Source organism: Mytilus edulis, chromosome 8 (assembly GCF_963676685.1).
Source record: "Mytilus edulis chromosome 8, xbMytEdul2.2, whole genome shotgun sequence".
NCBI classification, from domain to species: domain Eukaryota; kingdom Metazoa; phylum Mollusca; class Bivalvia; order Mytilida; family Mytilidae; genus Mytilus; species Mytilus edulis.
Genome location: NC_092351.1, coordinates 62,004,215 through 62,010,610, shown reverse-complemented (window position 1 = coordinate 62,010,610; position 6,396 = coordinate 62,004,215). Strand labels below are relative to the sequence as shown.

General features: G+C 32.2%; 1 long non-coding RNA gene across 1 annotated transcript; it reads left to right on the top strand.

Annotated features, from left to right (window-relative positions):
- The first annotated feature begins 1,085 nt into the window (after positions 1-1,085).
- LOC139487073 (uncharacterized) lies at positions 1,086-5,361 on the top strand. The gene is made up of 5 exons (XR_011655738.1): positions 1,086-1,256; positions 1,752-1,843; positions 2,268-2,336; positions 3,569-3,589; positions 5,291-5,361. It is a non-coding gene; the product is annotated as an uncharacterized lncRNA (long non-coding RNA).
- Positions 5,362-6,396: the final 1,035 nt, after the last annotated feature.

Here is a 6,396-nt window from a genome sequence, read left to right as displayed (position 1 = left end):
TGATATCAAGTTCAATTCTCCATGCAGAAACGACAATTTTTTTCTGTGTCCAGTAGCATTGTATATTCTTAAAATATTTCTCGCATAATGCCTGGACATCGGTGGACATGCGACATTACACAGTGTGACACGTTTACAAATAAAAATCAACACTCAGACTAGTCATTAAGTAGGACAATAAATGAACAAAAGACAAACCCGGGACACAGAAGTACAAACAATAGACCATCAACTCTGAAAACCAAAAGTAAAATAGAAACATGCATGGATTACGAAAAATATGCAGGGGAGTGAAGAGAACTTGCTTCTTGCAAGACACTTTCAGTGAAAACAATTTGATATGAAGACAATCATATGAAGACAATCTTTTGTTTTAGTTTTTTTTTTTTGAAATTTAAAACATGAGGCATTTGCCTCATTTGCCTCAATGTAGTTACGGCCCTGGGTACTACAGGCTGTGTTACGTCGTCTACTTTTAAATGAAAGATTTTTGTGGTTTAATGGTATCAATTTTAACTTCTTAATTTATTAATTTTTACTTAACCTTACCTACATGTAAGTACATCCTTAATACCCAATTGATACAAATTTACTTATGTTTCGATTAACCAGAACAAATACAAAATTTACCAGCACGGAATACATAATCACTGATCTTACAATCGTGTTTTTAGTATTAGATTGATACGCCTTCATAACACCTTGACGTATCAGGAAGATAATAACTACTCGATCTTACATGAAATCGAGTTTTCTTGTAAAAAAACGGGTAACATGTATCATGTTTTTCTGTTTACAATCTTATGTTGGAGGAAAATAATTTTACATATAACGTATTATTTATTTGAAGCAAGGAAACTTTGAACGTATTCTATATAATAATTGGCTCCATTACAACAAAATAGAAATAGATAGGAATAGAGTCTTGAAGTAATATATTAAAAAGGCAAATATCATCATTCTGCTGTTTTATATATGGCTGTGTATGAATGTATGTATTTTACAGCATACAGTATGGATTGAGAGCGACATGCATAACAACAGAATTGTTGAAATAACTGTCACATATTTATCATTATAGGTCTTTGCAACTTTCCCAGTGATTTTGTTGGGAAATCATTTAACATTGAAAATGACCCATTTGTATATAAATTTGAGGCGACAAAGTATTTTATCCAGGAAAACATAGGAGGAGTCCTGGTGACCATAGGAACTGTTGATTGCCGTGAACAGAATGGAGATATTTTTGTGGTTGAGTAAGACAAAGTTATATTTTTGTAACCAGAACTTGTTACCTTTCTTTTTCTTCTTATCGTTTTATACTTCAAAGCTTAAAATATTGTGTTCCAAAATAATAAACTAATCCGTTAAAGGTGACCGAAACATATACAAATTATTGGTTATTTATTCCAGTTTCACCTTTTTTTATAATAAGGGAATCTTTCAGAAATACTTATAAAAGATCTAAACAAACTTTTTGTTTTTCTTCCAACAAATGCCGCCGGTCATCCCTTATTTTCATACTGACACAATTGTGTTGAACCTCATTAGCATAGGGAAATAAATAGTCGTATATGGTCTATTATTGATTTACATACCATTTTTATGTAAAATCCATTTTTATTTAAGAGTTATTATTTAGTAAAAATCGAAGTATATCAATCTATTTATATACTTGTATTTCTTTATTTCCATACTTGTGTTACCGTAGTGAAGTCATTTTACTAAGTTATATGCACTTTATTCTGTAGAGGCGACATTGCTTTCCTTTGTTTGAAATACATTTTAAAGGACGGATCAACACCACAAGCTATTGGAATAGGACTGATAAAACCTAAACCTGGTATGTTGTATTAGTTTCTAGAATAGTTTCGAGTATATCCTAATGATCCTATCAGTTGTATTGTTCGCAGGTTAAACATTACTATTTTGAATATGAATTGACAAATTCTATAACAAATGAATGATGATGTTCTCCGGAGTGTTTTGTCATTGGCAAATATTACAAAAAAGCAAATATAACTTGTTTTATACTTTCAACCAGCTCGAAGCAATACAAAACAACGAATGACGTGTTCTTGGCCTACCTGATCTTAATCGTAGTTGCATAGAAAAGAGATGATCTTAAGACTCCATTTTGTTTGTTGTGTTTCCTGAGTATATACATAATTATGTATTATTGTAATTAGCTATGAACTTAGATGAGTATATCTTGCTAATGTGATTTTATGCCTCTCATTTGTATAACACCCTATTGTAATTTCTAGTCACAGGTATTCCTAACTTATGTGATGTATGTGCAGCACGTTTAACGTTTAACCAAGACGTGTTTCGAGGTAAGTGGATTGAGTAAATTTGAAATTTGTATGTGAGAAAAAAACCAATTCGGGTACATTTAAAAAAAAAAAGACGAAAAAAATGTTTACTAGTATAACACTTATGGATGTGTTATCTTGTGACTCACCTAGCCGAATGGATTAAACTTGTAACAATCTTTTCTACTGCTTTGCCAAAATCATACAATTTGAATCCAAACATGGCACATGTCATCTTCGTGTACAGCAACCGTTTCTAATGATTCGCCTACCAAACAACATAGCCGGTATTGATAAATATTTATCACACGTGTACAATGCATTTTTTGTCTAATATCATGAATACAACTATAAATAGAAAAAAATGTGAGGGCAGAAGTAGAATATTGAAATCTAGCTACTATATGGTAATAAAAAAGTTGGGTAAGATTTCATGAAACAAGCTTACACCAGATACCACGTGGTTAAAGAGTTAGCAATTAGTATCGTTTATAATTTTATAATCGGATAGTCAGGTGATACGTTATTGAATTAATCGTCATCAAATAACAATGTTTATCAGTTTAGGTTATAGGTTATTAAGCTAGACAAAGTCCTCAAATAAATCAAATGACCAAAATTGTAGGTCGACTCCTTTTATGAGTAAATGTAATCACTGTTATTACAAATAAACAAGGCAGTTGTCCGATTTGATCATGGTGGCAAATTTGTAGTTCTTGTTAGGTTGGTTTGTTTTCTATTAAAATTGTCTCTTTATTTATAATAGCTTTGGAGGGAGTAAGCATTAATACAGCAAAACCAAAAAAAAAATAATAAATCGTCATTATGTAAGGAATAAGAAGTTGCTTATCTGTATGAATACCGATTTTTTGGTGAGGTTCGTATTGCTAAGTCTTTGGTTTTCTGTGTTGTGCCTTGTGCACTTTTGCTTGTCTGTTTATCATTTCCTTTGTTGCTATGGCGTTGTCAGTTTATTTTTCGATTTATGACTGTCCCTTTAGTATCTTTCGTTTTTCTTTTATCATTAAACATGTTAAAGGTGAACTTGTCCTTTCATTTATCAAGTTGATAGTGTGTATATGCAGTGTGCATAACACACATTTCTTTATATGTAGTTCCTGTGTTTCTTCGTGTTAAAATCAACGCTTATTTCATAGTAAAAACAGAAAAATTATATATTAAAGTTTTGTTAAAGAAGCTATTTTAGATATTTCCTTTTATACATTTTATTGTATTACAACATGATTTTTCAGAAACTGGGTCACAGGAGCCATGTAAGTCTACAATTTTTAACTATTGATGATCTTTATCTCAATGTGTCTGTTTAAAATACTGATTTTAATAAATTATAATAATAAGATAACATGAATCGACACAAACACCGCAAAGTTTATCATACTATCGATTCGTTTAAGCAAAAAAAGCATATTTAAGAATGTTTGTTTACCATGCTCTTCAAAGTCATAGTTAATTTGGCCTTTTAGTTTGATCTTAGCTGGTAATTTTTTATAGTCAAAATGTGCTCTAAATTGTGCGTTTGATATCCTTGTTTATCACAGAGAAGCAAAATCAATCAACATATTGTCCTGGTAGCTGATATGTCTTATTACACAAACTGAGGGGAAGTTGAACAATATTTACATGCTTCCATTCCTACATAATAGAAAAGAAATATTATATTCACCTTATTAGAACATCTGTTGCACAAATGAATCTTACAATTCAATACCAACAATATGACCAACTATCGATCACATATGATGAACACAACATATCTATAATACTAAAGTAACGAGGTCCAATTTGTTAGCAGTCATGGGGTAAAAACGACAAATCAAAAAATTCAATTTTATATATATCCAATATAGGACAATGGTGTTGATTAAAAATTACACCACTCTAGACCCTTTTGATTTCCACATAGTCAATAATGCAAATAATTAACAAGTTCCGGGTCAAATCCGGTACCGATACCAATAGTATATTCACCTGTTACCTATTACCTTATCTGTACGTTTCTGTACGTTTCTCATCTGACAGACGCACCACCAAACGGCGTATTTCGGATTTTGCTATATACACGGGTCATAATCACTTGGTTGACACTACTAAATTCAATCATTGTCATATTGTTCCCTATTGTAGTATTTTAAGCAGTAAGACTTTCTAAGATGACAATACGTACAGTTTTCAATCTGTTAGCAGGCATGATATAAAACAGCGAATCTAAGAATTCAACTTTATTTATAACTAAATTAATAAATCTAGGATAATGCTGTTGATTAAAAAATACTCCATTCAAGGACCTTTTGTTTTCCAAATAATTAATATAATCAATAATTGATAAGTTCCAGGTCGACGGATTCAAACAGAAGGATTTTGAAAGCATAGACAACTGTAAATCCTTTAATCGGCATGGCTTTATCAGATGACAATCCAAATACTAAAATAAGGCTTAAGCATAGTTATATACTTTAATTCAGTCACGGACCCGCGATATCACGGGTGTGTTCTAGTAAAACATTGTATTTAAAGAAAGATAAAATTTGAAAATGTCGTTAGTTTTTAAAGACAAATTGTTTCCTTTTCATCATTCATCTTTATTTAAGAAGATTGATAGAAGATTGATGTACAATGAGCGAAAACCGAAATCGTTCATACGAAATATTTAATAATTAATTCCCTTCAATTAACAAGTCTAATTAAGATAAGTCTTTCAATCTGGGGTAAATGTAGAAATGCTCAAAGGGAATGTAAATGTTCTATTGTATATACTTGCATCGATGTACTTTTAAGGAGAAGGTTTGTTAACGGTTTATCATAACTATTTGAAAATCTAAAAAAGTCATAGATACCAAGATTTCAATTTTGTATTTTGTATTACACCATTCTACTACATTTGACGTCTGTTACCTATCAGAATCAGAAAAAAACCCAGTTAAATAACTAGTTTGATTGTACAATTTAACTTTTAGTTCCGCCAAAGCTTCCTGTTGGATGCACTATTCCCATTGATTGTCCTCTAACTACATCGTGTACTCCTTGTGATTACACTAGATGGTTTCTGTAGCGAACTCCTAGGGCTCCTTGAACAAGATTGTTCAGAAAGTTCAGGAAGCTCGTCTTCCAGCAGTTCAAGTGAAGAAATAGTAGGAGGAGGCGAATGGGAAGAAGAAGCAGGAACAGGAGTAATAGGAATAGGCGGAAGAGGATTGGAAGAAGGATTAGTAACAGGATTAGAAGCAGGATCAGTAGTTGTAGGACAAGTAGGAGCAGGAGCAGGAACGTCAGGTACAGCATCAGGTGCAGCATCAGGAGCGTCCGGTGCAGCACCAGGAGCATCAGGTGCAGCGTCAGGAACATCAGGTGCTGCGTCAGGAGCATCAGGTGCAGCGTCAGGAGCATTAGGTGCAGCTTCAGGAACAGAAGGAGCAGGTAGAAGAGCGTTCAGAAGACGCGGAAGAGGAGGAAAGCATAAAGGAAAAAAGCAGAAAGAAAAAAATAACTCCAGGGAAAAGTGCAGGAAATATGAAAAATTAGTGGCCTTGATCAAGGTAACGTGTGAGTGAGAAAGTTTCTCTCACTGTATGAACATTTTATCCTTTGTAGTATCTGCTCAGAAACTAAAAAGAAATTATACAAAGTTGCAGAGAAAAACTCATTAGTTTTCTTATTTAAAATTCTTGTTTGGAACAATTATAAAAATATTTCTCACTCCTAACTTCATGAACTTGAAAATATTTGTATCTGCTTACTAGAAGTTGAATTGTGTATTGTAGATTCTTTTAAGAAAGCAACTTTTTCTCGTTTGTCAAAATGTCTGCAAGTTTCATCTTTAAATATTTTTTAATTAAAGAATAATTATCATTACGTTGTATTTTATTTCCTTTAATTTAAACAAACGAGTGAAAGCTTAAAAAAGGATCTTCTGTTTTATCCTCCTAATAATTCTTGCCATGAGCTATATTGAAGTCATACGTGTAGAATACACCAAGTTCTGGGTTGGTTTAGGGTGGCATGTGTGGTAAGGATACTATTGGTTTTGTTGTTGCCATCTATATTTTTGGAATCAATTTAAAAT